This window comes from Coenobita brevimanus, chromosome 39 (genome assembly GCF_032717465.1).
Source record: "Coenobita brevimanus isolate Jiangsu-jjx chromosome 39, ASM3271746v2, whole genome shotgun sequence".
Lineage (NCBI taxonomy): Eukaryota > Metazoa > Arthropoda > Malacostraca > Decapoda > Coenobitidae > Coenobita > Coenobita brevimanus.
Window position 1 is genome coordinate 28603431 of NC_136992.1, and position 15844 is coordinate 28619274.

The 15844-nt window shown below is 44.1% G+C and overlaps 1 protein-coding gene across 2 annotated transcripts in view; it reads right to left on the bottom strand.

Annotated features, from left to right (window-relative positions):
- The window catches only part of cnc (NFE2 like bZIP transcription factor cap-n-collar), an 820654-nt gene that overhangs the window by 495839 nt on the left and 308971 nt on the right, over positions 1-15844 (bottom strand). The gene's annotated exons all lie outside the window — the stretch shown is intronic.

A 15844-nucleotide genomic window follows, 5' to 3' on the forward strand; every position in this document is an offset into this window, starting at 1 on the left:
AAAAGCAGACTTTCCTGATCTACCAGACGACCCCCCGACATGTTGTAAAAATACCCCCGCTAATACCAATACACCAGTCCTGTATGAGACAGCCCTAGCATGTATTCAATATGGACGGTGGGTGTTAGCGCCGAAGTGGTGACATGTGGAGGTGTAGGAGGACTACTGGGCCTTGGGATAAGTCACTGCCCCCGAGAAATAGGCCCTGAAGCCTTTGCCCAGAGTCGGACACGTAAAAAAAAAAAAAAAAGAAAAAAAAGTTAAATGATGGTCTATATTTTAAACATGTTTTCGTCTCTGACCAATTTCTGTGTGGTGAAGGGATGGCAGAGACAGCATTTATTACCCACTATAATCTCTCTCTCTCTCTCTCTCCAGTAAGTACCCAATCTCTCTTTTTCACTCTCCAATAAGTACCCATGTCTCTCTCTGTCGAATATGGTTCGGATCGTAAGTAATTTCTTTTTATCCTCTCTCTCTCTCTCTCTCTCTTCCTCATACACACACACACACACACAGTCCTCCCAATCAGCAACGTTTGCACATAGCTCTATATAAAACCATCTATACAAGCGCACCATGAAGAAAATAAAATAATAATAGTCTACCACGAAGAAAAAGAAAAAAAAAAAGGAAAATGTTACCGGGTTAAAGGAAACGAAAACGAGAGTAAAACGAAAATGACACCTAAGTTTTTACCGCGACTGTACTTTCGAGTCATAAGTAAAGGATCGGCTCGTAAATCCCCCACTAATTCCATGCCAAACCTCCAAGACATATATCCAGTGTGGTTCGTACCCAATTGGACCTCTAATTACCTGGCTTCCTGTCGACTCCACTCAGGTGAAATAATGACACCAATAACGACGCAGATATCAATTTCCTCCGACCTGTAATTTCTCTTGTTATTCCTACTGATGTAAGTTATGTGTTGCTGTGGTTCGTATGTGATTACCTTTCTCTCTCTCTCTCTCTCTCTCTCTCTCTCTCTCTCTCTCTCTCTAAGCAACGACGAATTTGGTCCGGTTCGTATGTGATTATTTTTATTTTCACACGTCTCTCTCTCTCTCTCTCTCTCTCTAAGTTACGTCGAATTTGGTCTGGTTCGTATCTGATTATCTTCACCTCTCTCTCTCTCTCTCTCTCTCACGGCAGCCAACAGGTCAAAAACTATACACGCAACACTGAACAAGATATAACCAATCCACTTCACTTTCCTTTGCCTCCATCGTGAGAGAGAGAGAGAGAGAGAGAGAGAGAGAGAGAGAGAGATAGAATGTCCATAAGTGATGCGTAAGGAAAACATAAGAAGGAAGAAACTAAAAAAAGCTAAAAAAAAATTATGTAGCGAAAAGGGAAAGAAAATAATCAAGAAAAGTACAAGAACACTAAGAAAGAGAAAAACAAAAGAAGTACAAGAAAACGGAAGAAAATTATCAAGAAAAATACAAGAAAATGAAAAATGATTAAGAAAGGTACAAGAAAAAGGAAGAAAAAATGATCAAGAAAAGTACAAGAAAAAGGGAAAGAAAAGAAAATGATCAAGAAATGTACAAGAAAAAGGAAGAGAAAATGATCAAGAAATAAAATGATCAAGAAAAGTACAAGAAAATGAAGAAAAAACAAGAGACGTACAAGAAAAAGGAAGACAAGAAAATGAATATTAAGAAAAGTAGAAGAAAAAGAATAAGACAAGTTCAAGAATAGGAGGAAAAAGAAGAAAATAAGGAAAGTACAAGAAAAAGGAGACAAAGATGAACAAGAAAAGCAGAAAAAGAATAAGAAAAGTACAAGAAAAAGGAAGACAAGAAAATGAAGATCAAGAAAATGGAAGGAGATGATGAAGTCCTGAAAGACTAAAATATTTGTTGAAAAAAAGAAAAACGAGGTGACTGAAGAAAAAGCGAAGAAACGATGAAGAAAAGAAAATGATTAAGGAACGACAATATACGAAAATGGAAACAGAAGAGTTGGAACAGGAAAACGAAATGAATCATGATGAGAGATGTACATGAGGAGGAGGAGGAGGAGGAGGAGGAGGAGGAAGGAAGGAAGACGACGACTAAGAACGCAGAAGGCCAACAAGTAAAGGAGTGAAAGAGATAAATAAAGGAGGGAAAGAGATAAAGGAGTGACAGATAAAGCCCTAAAAGAAATAAAGGAGTTACCTAAATATGATAATCAGATAAATAATGGTGTGGCATAAATAAATAGGAGGTAAATCAGGGAGTGAAAGATAAATAAAGGAATTGAGAGATAAGTACTGGAGTGAGAGAAATATGAGATAAATAAAGGAGTGAAAGAGATAAGTAATGGAGATAATGAAGAGGAATAAATACTGGAGAGATAAAAGGTATGAAAGATAAAGGTAAGATAAATCAAGGTAGGATACGGGACTGAGAGATATATAAAGGCGTGACAGAGATTGAGACAAACAAAGGAGTGAGAGGGAAATAAAGGAGTGAATGAGAGAAATAAAGCAGTGAGACGAATAAAGGAAGAAAAATGGAGAGAACAAGGTCAAGGTGTGAGATAAGAAAGATAATTAAAGGAGTGACATAAATAAAGGAATGAGAGATAAATAAAGGTGTGAGAGAGATCAATAAAGACTAAATGAGTTGTGAATAATGAATAAAGAGGTGTAATGGCGTTGCTGCTGTGACGCTTGTGATGGTCTACCGTGAGTGATGTGACGGTAATGCCAGTGGGAGGTATTTTATTGACGGTGACGGGGAGGGGAGGGGAGGGAGGGGGAGAGGGGAGTGAGGGGAGGAGGTGGGGGAGGGGGGAGTGAGGGGAGAGAGAGAGGGGAGGAGGTGGGGTTGAAGGGTGTGTGTCTAAGAGTGTAATGCAGTTTGGAGGGGATGGAATGAAGGAGGGTTGGGGAATGGAATGCATGTGTGTGTGTGTGTGTGTGTGTGTGTGTGTGTGTGTGTGTGTGTGTGTGTGTGTGTGTGTGTGTGTGTGAGAGAGAGAGAGAGAGAGAGAGATAGGTGAGGCGGCATCAATGAAGACAAAATGGAACTGATAAAAAAAAAAAAAAAAAAAAAAGTAAGGAGACAACAGGATATCGCAGAAGAGACAGTGGAGAGAATTTATATCGTTGGAGGAGGAGGAGGAGGAGGAGGGGGAAGTAAGAGAGAGAGGGGACGGGGTGAGGAAGATAGGAGCAAGGATGACAGAGGAAGAAGTGAGGAAGAGAGGGGAAGGAATGAGAAAGAGAGAGGAAGAAGTAAGGAGGAGAGGGGAAGGAGAAAGAGAGGGGAAGGAATGAGGAAGAGAGGGGAAGGAATGAGGAAGAGAGGGGAAGAAGCGAGGAGGAGAGGAGAAGGAGTGAGGATGAGAGGGGAAGGAGTGAGGAAGGCAGGGGAAGGAGTGATGAAGGGATGGGAAGGAGTGAGGAAGAGAAGGGAAGGAGTAAGGAAGACAGGGAAAGGAGTGAGGAAGACAGGGGAATGGATAAGGAAGAGATCAGACATGGAGAGAGACAGGAAGGATGAAAGGAGAAGAGGTGAAGGAATAAGGAAGACGATGATGATACTAGAGGAGAAGAGGAAGGGTAAGGAAGAGAGGGGAAGGGTAAGGAAGAGAGGGGAAGGGGAAGGAAGAGAGGGGAAAGGGAAGGAAGAGAGAGGAGGGGGAAGGAAGAGAGGGGAAAGGTAAGACGGAGAGAGGAGGGGGAAGGAAGAGAGGGAAAGAGGATGGAAGGGAGAGGGACAAAGAAGAAGATATTATTGAGAGGCAGGAGTAAACAAGATGTCATTACTGGAAGGAAGAAGAGATGAGGAAGAGAGTAGTGGAGGAGAAGACATGAGGGTGTACAGAAGGAAAAGTGAGGCTTTCTGGAGAGGAGGAGAACAGGAAAAAAAAATGCTGAGGGATAAGGGAAAAAAAAGCGAAGGGAGGAGAAAGAAAGGGGAGAGAAAAAGGGGGAGGTCAGGGGAAAGGAAACGCGGATAGGTCAAGCTGAGTGGAAGAAAGGAGAGGGGGAAAAGGAGTGGGGGAGAGGGAGGTTGAAGGAGAGCGATGAAGGAAGGGAAACAGAGGGAGAGAGATGGAGGGAGGAGGGGAAAGATGGAGGGAAGAGGAAAGACAGGATGCGAGAGAAGTAATGGGGAACAGGCAGTGGAATAGGGGGGAGAGGAACAGGAATGGGGAGGTAGGGAGAGAGGGGTGGGGGAAGGGGAGGGGAGGGGAGGGAGAGGGGGAGGGGGTGGGGGAGGGTTAGGGTTAGGGGGAGGGGGAAAGTGTGGAGACCCAGGCAGAGACACTTCAAGAGGACAACATGATCTTAAGTTCATATAAACGTCTTGTAAATCACTTCTCTCTGTGCGCTTGACTTTCAACTCGTGTGTGTGTGTGTGTGTGTGTGTGTGTGTGTGTGTGTGTGTGTGTGTGTGTGTTCGTATTTTACGTACTTCTACTACTGATACAGTTTAGATCCACACGAAAATATTGATATGCCATTAAAAAAAAATAATAATGCTAGTAAGGAAGAAGTGCTGGACGCCTCATACGCTGACGAGAATACGATCCAAGTTTTTAGACATAAGTACAGGATAGCAACGATACTTCTGACACCGACTATACATCAAAATCAATAAAAATACATAAAAAATAAATACAATAAAAATAACCAATATAAACGAGTAAATAAAACATCCAAACATAAATAAATAAATAACCAGAATCACCTTGGAGATAAACGTGGTCTTTTACTTACAGGTGTTGTTCGTCACCTGAAGAACGGAACTTACCTGGAAAAATAAAACACTAATTAATTAAACGTAATTACTTAGAAAAGACTGTGATTACCTTATTGAGACTAGTAGAGATTAATAAAGGGTAAGAATTAAAAAAAATATATGTATCTGCATTATTATTATTATTATTATTATTATTATTATTATTATCACTATTATCCTGATATACTGGCAGGGAGAAAGGGAAAGATAGGAGGTTTTACTTACTCAAACCTAAAAGTCATTAACATCAACTAATTACTCTAACGTGCCTCATTAAAATGTACTAAGTCAATTAAGAGGTTAATGACAGACAGACCAACAAACGAGACACCTGTACCTGTCCAGTAAGATGGCAGATATTTATATTACTCTTGTTACCTTTTTTTGTTTCCTTTACTTTTTTGAGATATTCCTTCAAACCAGGCATTTCTCTTCAATATAAGTTCTGATATATATACTCTCTGTCTCTGTCTGTCTGTCTCTGTCTCTCTCTCACACACACACACGCACACGCACAAACACACACCTGGTGGGAGTGTCATTAGTACCTGGTCTCTCTATCGCACAACACGACGTAACGACTGCCTTAGCCCTGCACATAATTAACGCATCACCATCATTACTTATAAAAACGCTGACTTGCAAGCCCCATACATCCACTACTGCCCGTCTACTCATGCAACCATCCACCCCACCGCCGCCGCCTGCCACACAAATCCCAAGCACCTTATCAGTACCCCGTCAGCCCAGAGATAAGGCGATAATGATGAGGAGAACTATCGCTTACAAAAGTCTTATCTCGTCTCATATATTTTTCCTCCTCATGGACCTTGAAAATTAATCTAAAAAAACAAAAAAGTGGCAAATGAGTCTTGTTAACATCTCCTCCTAAGCAACTTATTTTACATATTACTCCCTAGCATCTTCCGTAACACCTCTTCGTAAGCGATCTACTTTACTTATTAGCACTTAGCATCTTTCGTAACACCTCTTTCTAAGCTATTTATGTACTTATTACCACTTAGAAACTTCCGTAACTCCTCTTCCTAAGCGATCTACTTTACTTATTAGCACTTAGCATCTTCCGTAACGCCTCTTCCTAAGCGATTTATTTTACTTATTACACTTAGCATCTTAACCTAACACCTCTTCCTAAGCGATTTATTTTACATATCACTCCTCAGCATCTTCCTCATTCCGTATTAATATCAACCGAGCCTGCACTAATTACATGAAAGAACAAACAGGGGCGTAGCAGGCAAAATAAATCGCTGAGGAAGAGGTGTTACGGAATAAACAACAAATTAATACGAATTGGTGTGAAGAAAAAAAAAATAATGATCTGTAGGCAAATAAATTTATCATTGTCAGTTGTTACGGATTCAAGAGATTGGGGGTTGTATTTCTGGTTGTATTTCTAGTTGGAGTGTGATATTCCCTAACACCTCTTACTAAGCGATTTATTCTGTGTGTAATACTTATCAAAATTATACGCATAAAAACTATACCTATACTTAAACGAAAAAAAATACCACACAAGACAATGATCAGGTGTTGTGCAAAAAAAAAAAAAAAAAAAAAAAAAAAAAAAAAAAAAAAAATGAAAATGAAAATGAAAAAAAAAAATAAATCGCTCAGGAACAAATGCTGCCAAACCTCCTATGACACTTGGAATACTTTTTTTTATTAATAACGCTCAGTATCAGAGAGAGAGAGAGAGAGAGAGAGAGAGAGGGGGGGGGGAGTATTTTTGCTGGCGACTATACAGGTAGGAGGGGAGCCAATTAGCACGCACAGGTAAATAATAGAGGCGGGCACACATGTATATAGATAGGAGGAGGAGGAGGAGGAGAAGGAGGAGGAGGAGGAGAGAGAGAGAGAGAGAGAGAGAGAGAGAGAATACAGGTAGGCACAGAGGTAAGTAGGTTTGGTTAGATATGAAAAAAGGGGAAAAGAATCAGAGAGGAGAGGATGTAGGGAAGATGTGAGAAAGAGAGAGAGAGAGGGAGGGAGGGAATGGAGACAACAGAGAATGTTAGAAAAGGGAAAAGAAATGGGGAGGGGGGATGAGACAGAGAGGGAAGGGAGTAGGAGAGAAGAGGAGAGAAGGAAAGAGAGAGAAGGTGAGGTGATAGAGAAAGGAGTCCTGAGGGAGGGAGAAGGGAAGAGAGGAAAGGAAGGAAGGAAGGAAGGAAGGAAGAAGGAAGGAAGGATGGAAAGAAAGAAGGCAGGGAAGGAAGGAAGGAAAGAAGGACGCAGAGAAGAGAGGACGGAAGAGGGGGGCAGAAAAGGTTAAAGAAAAATGAAAAACAGGAAAAGCAGAAGGGAGGGCAATGAGGAAATAAAGGAACAGGTGGAAAGGAGAAAGGGTAAAGAAGGAGAGGAGATAAAGGAGAGAGGAAAGAAGGGAGGGGGAAGGAGGAGGGAAGGGGAAGGAAGGGGAAGAAGGAAGTGTGGTGCAATGGCTCTGAACAATATCCTGCCCTCCCAGCCACTCACACAAAATCCCCATCCATTCACCTAACCAACCAGTCTTGGAAAATGGCGCCTTGCTAAGAGAAAAAATATCTATCAGTCTATCTATCCATCAGGGACGTAGGGCTCCGGGGCTAGGCTACTGAGTAAGATAATGCAAGGCGAGAGATACATTCACGACGACGTGGAAATATTGTATATGTAAAAATAAGTTGTGAAATGGGATAGATAAAAAAAAAAAACGAACACAGTAATACGAGCGAAAATAAAGAATAATTAATTTACACCTTTTCCTGCAAATAAATGAGGTACATAATAAATAATATTAAAGTAAAATAAATAATTAAAATGCAAAACCATGATCATAACCCCTTCCTCATTAACAAAAGAGGTGTGTTAATAATAATAATAATAATAATAATAATAATAATAATAATAATAATAGTAGTAGTAGTAGTAGTATAAGTAGTAGTAAGTAGTATAAAGACCAGAAATATGAATAACATCACCAAAACAATAAAACGCAGATCAAAGAAAAATACCACAATAATTTAAGAATCTTTACAATAACAAAATAAACAAACAACTAAACAATCTTAGGTCAATCTCTAGGGGGTCAAGAAACCACCAGGCAGAACGAAGAGTAAGATAAGAAAAACTCATCCCTTGAAGGAGGGAGAAAGTGCCGTGTGTGTGTGTGTGTGTGTGTGTGTGTGTGTGTGTGTGTGTGTGTGTGTGTGTGTGTGTGTGTGAGAGAGAGAGAGAGAGAGAGAGAGAGAGAGAGAGAGAGAGAGAGAGAGAGAGAGAGAGAGAGAGAGAGCTCACAAGTAACCCACCACAAAACTGGAAATTCCCCCCTCCCCCCTTCGAAACTCCTTCCCCCTTCCCTCCCTCCCCTTCATCACTCCCTCCTCTACCCCTCCAATCTCACTCCCCCAACCCCACCCCCTGCCCCCTCCCTACTCCAACCCCTTCCCCAACCACCTCAAAAAATCTAAATGCTTTTCTTTCCTCCCCTCTATTGTTACTCCCCCACCCCCTCTCCCCTCTCCTAACCCCCTTTACAACCTCCCACCTTCACATCCCAACACTGACTCCCCCTACCTCAAAATTACTTCCTCTCCCCAACTTCCTCCATTCCTCCCCAACATCCCCCCTCAAAACCCCTTCCCTAATTCCCTTCCCCCTCCGGTAACCCCCACCCTAACCCTCAATCCAACCCCCTGATGCTCCTTCTCCTCTCCCCTCCCTCCTCCCCCACCCTCCCTGAAAACCTCTCCCCTCCCCGTCTCCCTAACCTCACCCTCCCTGGACACCCCCCACCCCACCCCATCCCTCCCTCCCTCCCCCTCAACCTCACCTCTGTAATCTTAATCTCCCTTTTCTAATACCTCCCTGACCACCCCCTGCCCCACCCCCACTCCACCCCCTGCCCCACCCCCACTCCACCTCCTCCCTCAACATCGCTATACTCTCTTCACCTCAACCTGGCCCAGATCTTCGGCCTTTTCCAGCTCATTTCACGTAGCTCAGTGGGTAAAAAAAAAAAAAAAAAAAAAAAAAAAAAAAAAAAAAAACTACAGCTCAACATCCTTCCCACAGCACTTCTTCGTGACTAGCACCTATTCTACTGCTTATCTCCGGTAACAGCTCAGCATTCATGGGGGACAGATGGCAATTTTAGGCCAAGTTGAAGTGAGCAGAGTATACCACTACTACTACTACTACCACTACTACTACTACTACTACTACTACTACCACCACTACTACTACTACTACCACTACCACTACTACTACTACTACTACTTCCATCACAGATAGAATCTCTCCTCACTCCCACCCCTCCCTGGACACCCCTTGCCCCCAAAACTCCCACTCCCAAACTTCTCCCCCAAAACACTCTCCCTCCCCCTCCCCCAAACCTCCCTCCCCAACTCTTCCCCCCAAACCCCCTCCCCAACTCTCCCCCCCAGAAACACCCTGCCGACCCCTCCCCCAAACCCCCCTCCCCAACTCTTCCCCCTAAAACCCCCTCCCCAAATCTCCCCAAAAAAACACCCTCCCTCCCCCTCCCCCAAACCCCCCTCCCCACCTCTTCCCCCCAAACCCCCTCCCCCAAACCACCCTCCCGACCCCTCTCCCAAACCCCCTCCCCACCTCTTCCCCCCAAAACCCCCTCCACAACCCCTCCAGCAACGGGCTTATGTCTTCGGTAATTTCCGACTGAGACTCAAACAGCGAGAAAGCGAAGAGGCGGGTCCTATAAATGTCTCTTAACTTGTGCAAAGAGGGTGTCTGGGGAGGGGAGGGGAGGGGAGGGGAGAGGAGGGGAGGGGAGGGGAGGGGGAGGGGAGGAGGAGGGAAGGGGAGGGGAGGAGGAGGGAAGAGGAGGAGAAGAAGGAAAGATGACGGGGATGGAGTAAGGCATGAGACAAACGAGGAAAAGGAGAGAGATAGATAGATAGATAGATAGAAAGAGAGATAGATAGACAGATAGAGAGAGAGAGAGAGAGAGAATCAAGATGGAGGAGAGAAAGTAAGGCTAAGAGATAACAGCAGGAAAAAAAGGTAATGTCCGGCAATAAAACAAGGAATTAAAGAAAGAAGTAAAGACAGGAAGGAGGTTAATTTCTCCGACTTAACCCTTAACTCTCTCTCTCTCTCTCTCTCTCTCATGTAGTCATACTAAATTTCTCGTTTTCATAATACGAAGTCTCTCTCTCTCTCTCTCTCTCTCTCTCTAATTACTCAGTCCCCTTTTGTGGCATCAGGGGCGTAAGAACCCGGAACTAGTCTACACTACTGACATTTACCGCGCCTGTGACCAGCCTCGTCCATCCCTGAGTCGCATATTATAAATTCGGATATACCGAGAGCCACCCGGCCAGATCGGTGCCACCACGTGAAGACGCCCTTCTCCAGAGCCGGAATACAGAGGTGTTAAACTCAGGTGGAAGAGAAAATAAACAAATAAGCAAATAAACAAAATAGGCGTGATCGTACTGAAGGGGAAGGAAAGCGAAGGAAAGCAAGTGGTAAAGACAAAGAGGGGGGGAGGGAGGAAGAGAGTGAGGGAGGGAAAGAAAGAGAGGAAGGGAATGAATAGAGGAAGGGAGGGAAGGATGGAGGAAGGAAGGAGGAAAAGGAGCAAGGGTATGGGTGTTTTGGGAAAAGGACAATGAAAGAACGAAGGAAAGAAAAAGATACACACACACACACACACACACACACACACACACACACACACACACACAGCGCCAAGAAGGATGGAAAGGTGAAAGAAAACCAATAAGGAGGGTAGGAAGGAAAGGTGGGAAACTGATAATAAAGGAGGAAGTGATAATTGCAGGAAGGACTTACGCTGCCGAAGGAAACCAGAACTCATGCCACAGACACTACATCACGAAGGACAGAAGGGGAAAGGGAAGGAAGGAAGGACGGAAGGAAGGAGAAAGGAAAGGAATGAAGGAAGGAGAAAGGGAAGGAGTCAATGAGAAAGGGAAGGGATGACAGAGAAACACAAGGAAGGAAGGAGGAAGAGAAGAAAAGAGAAAGATCGAAGGAAGGAAAAAAGGGAAGGACAGAAGGGGAAAGGGCAGGAAGGAAGGAAAGCGACGGAATGAAGGAAGGAAGGAGGAAGGGAAGAAAAGAGGAGAACGAGGGTAGGAAAAAGGGAAGGAAGGAAAGAAGGAAAAAGGGAAGGAAGGAAAGAAAGAGGAAAACAAGACAATGGACTTGGTAAGGAAGAAAAGCGGCGATGATGAAACGATGAAGACTGACAACGAAACGAAGAGATATAAAGAGGGAGGGAGGGAGAAGGAAAGGAACGAAGAAAGGAAGGGAAGGAAGGAAGGAAGGATGGAAGGGAAGGAAGGAAGGAAGGAAATAAATAAAGAAAGGAAATACTTAGGATGAAGGAAAAACTAAATAAAGGAAACACTACAATAAAGCATTCAGTCCTACCCGTAAGAAAAACACTTCACAAAACGTACAACGGAAGGACTTCAAGACAAATAAAGACGAAGAGAGAAAACGGCTAATAACAAATAAAGGAGTGGGAAGAATGAAAAGTAAAGCGATAAAAGAATGAGCAGGAAAGTAAAGGATGGCGCGACAGAAACAGGACGCAAAAAGAGGAAGAAAGTACTTGAGCAGCCATTACACTGACGCCAAATTAGGAAGGAAAGAAGGAAGGAAAGATAAAAGGAAGGAGAAGAATGACTAGAAGAAAGATGAGGGAAGAGGAGAGAAGAGGAGAAAAAGAATGTTGAAAAGAAAGCTGAAGGAAGGAGAGATGAGAGGAGAAAGAGAAGAATGACGAAAAGAAAGCAAAAGGAAGGAGAGACGAGAGGAGAAAGAGAAGAATAATGAGACGAAAGATGAAAGACGGAGAGAAAAGAGGGGAAAGAAAAGAATGATAAAAAGGAAAGGTGATGGAAGGGGAGAAAAGAGGAGAAAAAGAGATATGATCAGAACAAAGATGAAGGAAGGAAAAGAAGAATGAAAGAAAAAGAGAAGAAAAATGAAGGAAGGAGAGACGAGAGGACACCAGAGGAAAAGAAGAAAGACTGGTCCACAAATAAAGACAGTCTAAAGAAAGGAAAGACAGTGAAAGAAGGAGGAGTAAAGACGACATAAGAAATACGGACGAAAACGAAGAGAAACGAATAAAAAAAAATAAAACCCAAGAATGACAGGAAGAAAGGATGGAAAGGAGGAAGGAAGGAAGGATGGAAAGGAGGAAGGAAGGAAGGATGGAAAGGAGGAAGGAAGGAAGGATGGAAAGGAGGAAGGAAGGAGAGAAGGAAGGAAGGAGGGAAGGGGCTAAAGGAAGAGAGTACTTGCGTTACTATCAAACACTCAATCATCGTCAATATCATCACGAAAAAAAGAAAAAAGATAAGAAGAAAAAAAAAGTGGGGATGGATTTTATGATCTCGAATCTCTCAAAATTGGCCGTGTGGGGGCGTAATGGTGGGGAGCTTGGACACGCAACCATCCACTCACCTGCTGGATGACTCGATATTAATGAAACCGCTACCTGAAAAATAGGCAAGAAGGAAAATGGGGTGTGTGGAGCTGTGAATGGTCAACGTTGAGAGTGAGAGAGAGAGAGAGAGAGAGAGAGAGAGAGAGAGAGAATAAAGAAACTGGAAAAAGAAAATAACATCACGAAGCCTTCTCTCTCTCTCTCTCTCTCTCTCTCTCTCTCTCTCTCTCTCCCTAAACTGAATAAAACAGCTGGGTGAACGCAAAAATAAAGCAGTAAAGGCCACCGTGAGAGGCTTTATTGGTCCCAGTATCAACACTCTCAGGCTCTAAGGACTCACACTCAGATAAATAAAATCGTCTGGTGTTAGATGGAATATGGTAAAGGAGACCAGGCTATCAGAAGGGGAGAAACAATGTGTCAATAAGGCCAATAATAAAGACATGCCAAAAATACAATAGATGGGGAAACTGTCGATAAACTAAACCGGTAAAGAAAAGGTGTTAGGGAAGCTCTCAGAACGTGAATGAGGCCCAAACTTACATACAATACAACCATTATGAAAGGGAGATGACTTTTATCTATCTATCTATCTATCTACAGCCAGACGCCTTAATCGCAGAAGGGTGGCCATAAACAAATCGCCACATCGTCCTGTCCGCCACCATCACGTTGCCCTGCCTCCAACTCAAGCCAGCCTCATGCATACACCTCTCCACCGCAACCCTCCACCTTAACCTCAGTGGCCACAAACAAATCACCTCCACGGCGTTCCGGCTTCCACCATCACGCTGCCCTTTCTACAACTCAGGCCACCCTACGTACCATACCTCTCCACCTCGTCCCTCCACCTCATCCTCGGTCTCCCTCTCCCATCCTACCATACTAAAAAAAAAAAAAAAAAAAAAAAAAAAAAAAAAAAAGACACCAAGCACATGAGAGGAACGAGTGTCAGGAAGAAGACCCACACAATTGTCAGCTCCCTTAACAAGCTGACACACACAACACTGCTCCTCCCAACGAGAAGCAGACGAACCACAATTCCATTCCTGACACTTTCTGACACACCCACAAGACACTGACACACGAAACAGGTGTCAATCACCTACTTTCCCCTCACCTGTCAGCTCCATTAATAAGCTGACACACAAACTGACACTGCTCCTCATATTCCAGCCCCTGACTCACCTGAATGCACACCTGGTGGACTGAAGGCTGGATTTCGGATTAAGGAGGAAAAGTCAAGTTACCACGACGCCTAATAAGTTGATCTGGCCAACTGACGCCATCTTGGTTCCACAATTAAGACATTATAGAAGTGCATGACGTTGGCGTTTTCGTGCGTGCAAGAAACGGATCTGCTACACGGAGATTGGGTGGTAATTCTCTCTCTCTCTCTCTCTCTCTCTCTCTCTCTCTCTCTCTCTCTCACTGAACTATTATTACCCTATTAAACTGTTATTGAATATTATTAGATCAACCAACAACAAAAGGAGACAATAATAATAATAATAATAATAATAGTAATAATAATAATAATAATAGTAATAACAATAATAATAATAATAATAAGAGTAATAGTAATAATAACAATAATAATAATAATAATAATAATAACACTATGCACCTCGAAATCTTCCCTTCCTACCTTTACCTAACCAAGTTAGAAAGGTGACATAATTACTTCATACACGAAAATGGACAGGTGTGCTGGGTGAGACAAAAGTTAGAGCGATATTTCACTTATTCAAAATCTCAATATTTTCTCTTGGCTAATAATACTAAGCTGGGGGAGGCGGTGGCTCAGTCGGTAGAGAGGTAACCTGCGGTCCTACCGGACCCAGGTTCAAATCCCCGCTAGAGCAGGGAACAGTTTAAGGATGTGAATTTGATCAAAACAGACTTTACTGATCCACCAGAAGACCCGCCGACATGTCGTAAAAATACCCCCGCTAATACCAATACACCAGTCCTGTATGAGACAGCCCTAGCATGTATTCAATATGGACGGTGGGTGTTAGCGCCGAGGTGGTGACATGTAGAGGTGTATGATATGAAGGAGGACTACTGGGCCTTGGGAGCAGGCTGTGAAGCCTGTGCCCAGAGTCGGACACATAGAAAAAAAAAAAAAAAAAGTAAGATTGCTGTGTCCATAGGTAAGTGATATGATGGCCAGGTGTGAATGACATGCCCTCCGTGTGAAGCAGACGTAAAGGAATGGTGGACCTACTTCTGTTTCACACTGTACAAGGGTCTCTCTCTCTCTCTCTCTCTCTCTCTCTCACACACACAAACGGACATAGCCAAGGAATTGCAAGAATGTTAACTAATTCAATACAGGCCGGCGTATCTCAATCTCTTGCCCTCAGTCTGACTTCATTACGCCAAACGAACCGAGTCTAATGCAATTCATAAAAAAAAATAATTCAGGTAATTCGGTATAATCTCCAACCCTAAAGTGGAATGCCCTTGAGAGGATGTGGAGTAGGCGAGTGAAGGGTGAAGTGGGTGAATGACAGCTGGGTGGAGGGTGAGGTGCATGGGTGACAGTTGGGTGGATGGCGAGATGGATGGGCGACAGCTGGGTGGAGGGTGAGGTAGATGGGTGAAAGCTGGGTGGAGGGTGAGGTGGATGGGTGACAGCTGGGTGGAGGGTGAGGTGGGTGGGTGGGTGACAGCTGGGTGGAGGGTGAGGTGCATGGGTGACGGCTGGGTGGAGGGTGAGGTGCATGGGTGACGGCTGGGTGGAGGGCGAGGTGGATGGGTGACATCTAGGTGGAGGTTAAGGTGGGTGGGTGACAGCTGGGTGGAGGGCGAGGTGGACTGGTGACAGCTGGGTGGAGGGTGAGGTAGATGGGTGACAGCTGGGTGGAGGGCGAGGTGGACTGGTGACAGCTGGGTGGAGGGCGAGGTGGAGGGATGGGTGACAGCTGGGTGGACTGGTGACAGCTGGGTGGAGGGCGAGGTGGATGGATGGGTGACAGCTGGGTGGAGGGCGAGGTGGATGGGTGACAGCTGGGTGGAGGGTGAGGTGGATGGGTGACAGCTGGGTGGAGGGCGAGGTGGATGGATGGGTGACAGCTGGGTGGAGGGCGAGGTGGATGGGTGACAGCTGGGTGGAGGGAGTGGTGGATGGGTGGGAGACAGGTAAGAGGAAGGCCAGGTGGGTGGGCGACAGGTGAGGTGAGTATGGAAGGTAAAAAAAAAAAAAAAAAAATCGTCAACTACTCCACTTAATCTACCTGACAGTTACAAATCCCCCTCCCCCCTCCCTGATGCCTCATTTGACGGAAGCTCCCTAACACCTTTTCGTCTTTGATTTAGTTTGCTTATTACACCTTCCTGTCCTCTTCTGTGCTACATAAATCCTAATATCGCCATAATCTGCATAAATAACGTACAAAAGGAAATTAACCAGCCATACCCAAAAGCCAAGCGTCTTTCAGCTCAGGAATACTAGCCAGCAGAGGAAAGTCAGAGCATAAGAAGGCTATCACGCGAAATTTTACTCTTGTCGTTAGAAAGAAGAAGCGACAGGTGATGAGAGAGAAGACAGGAGACAGGTGTGAAGCGGCAGGTATGAGGTGTGTGTGTGTGGGGGGGGGGGGATGGTTAAAAAAAATAAATAAATAAA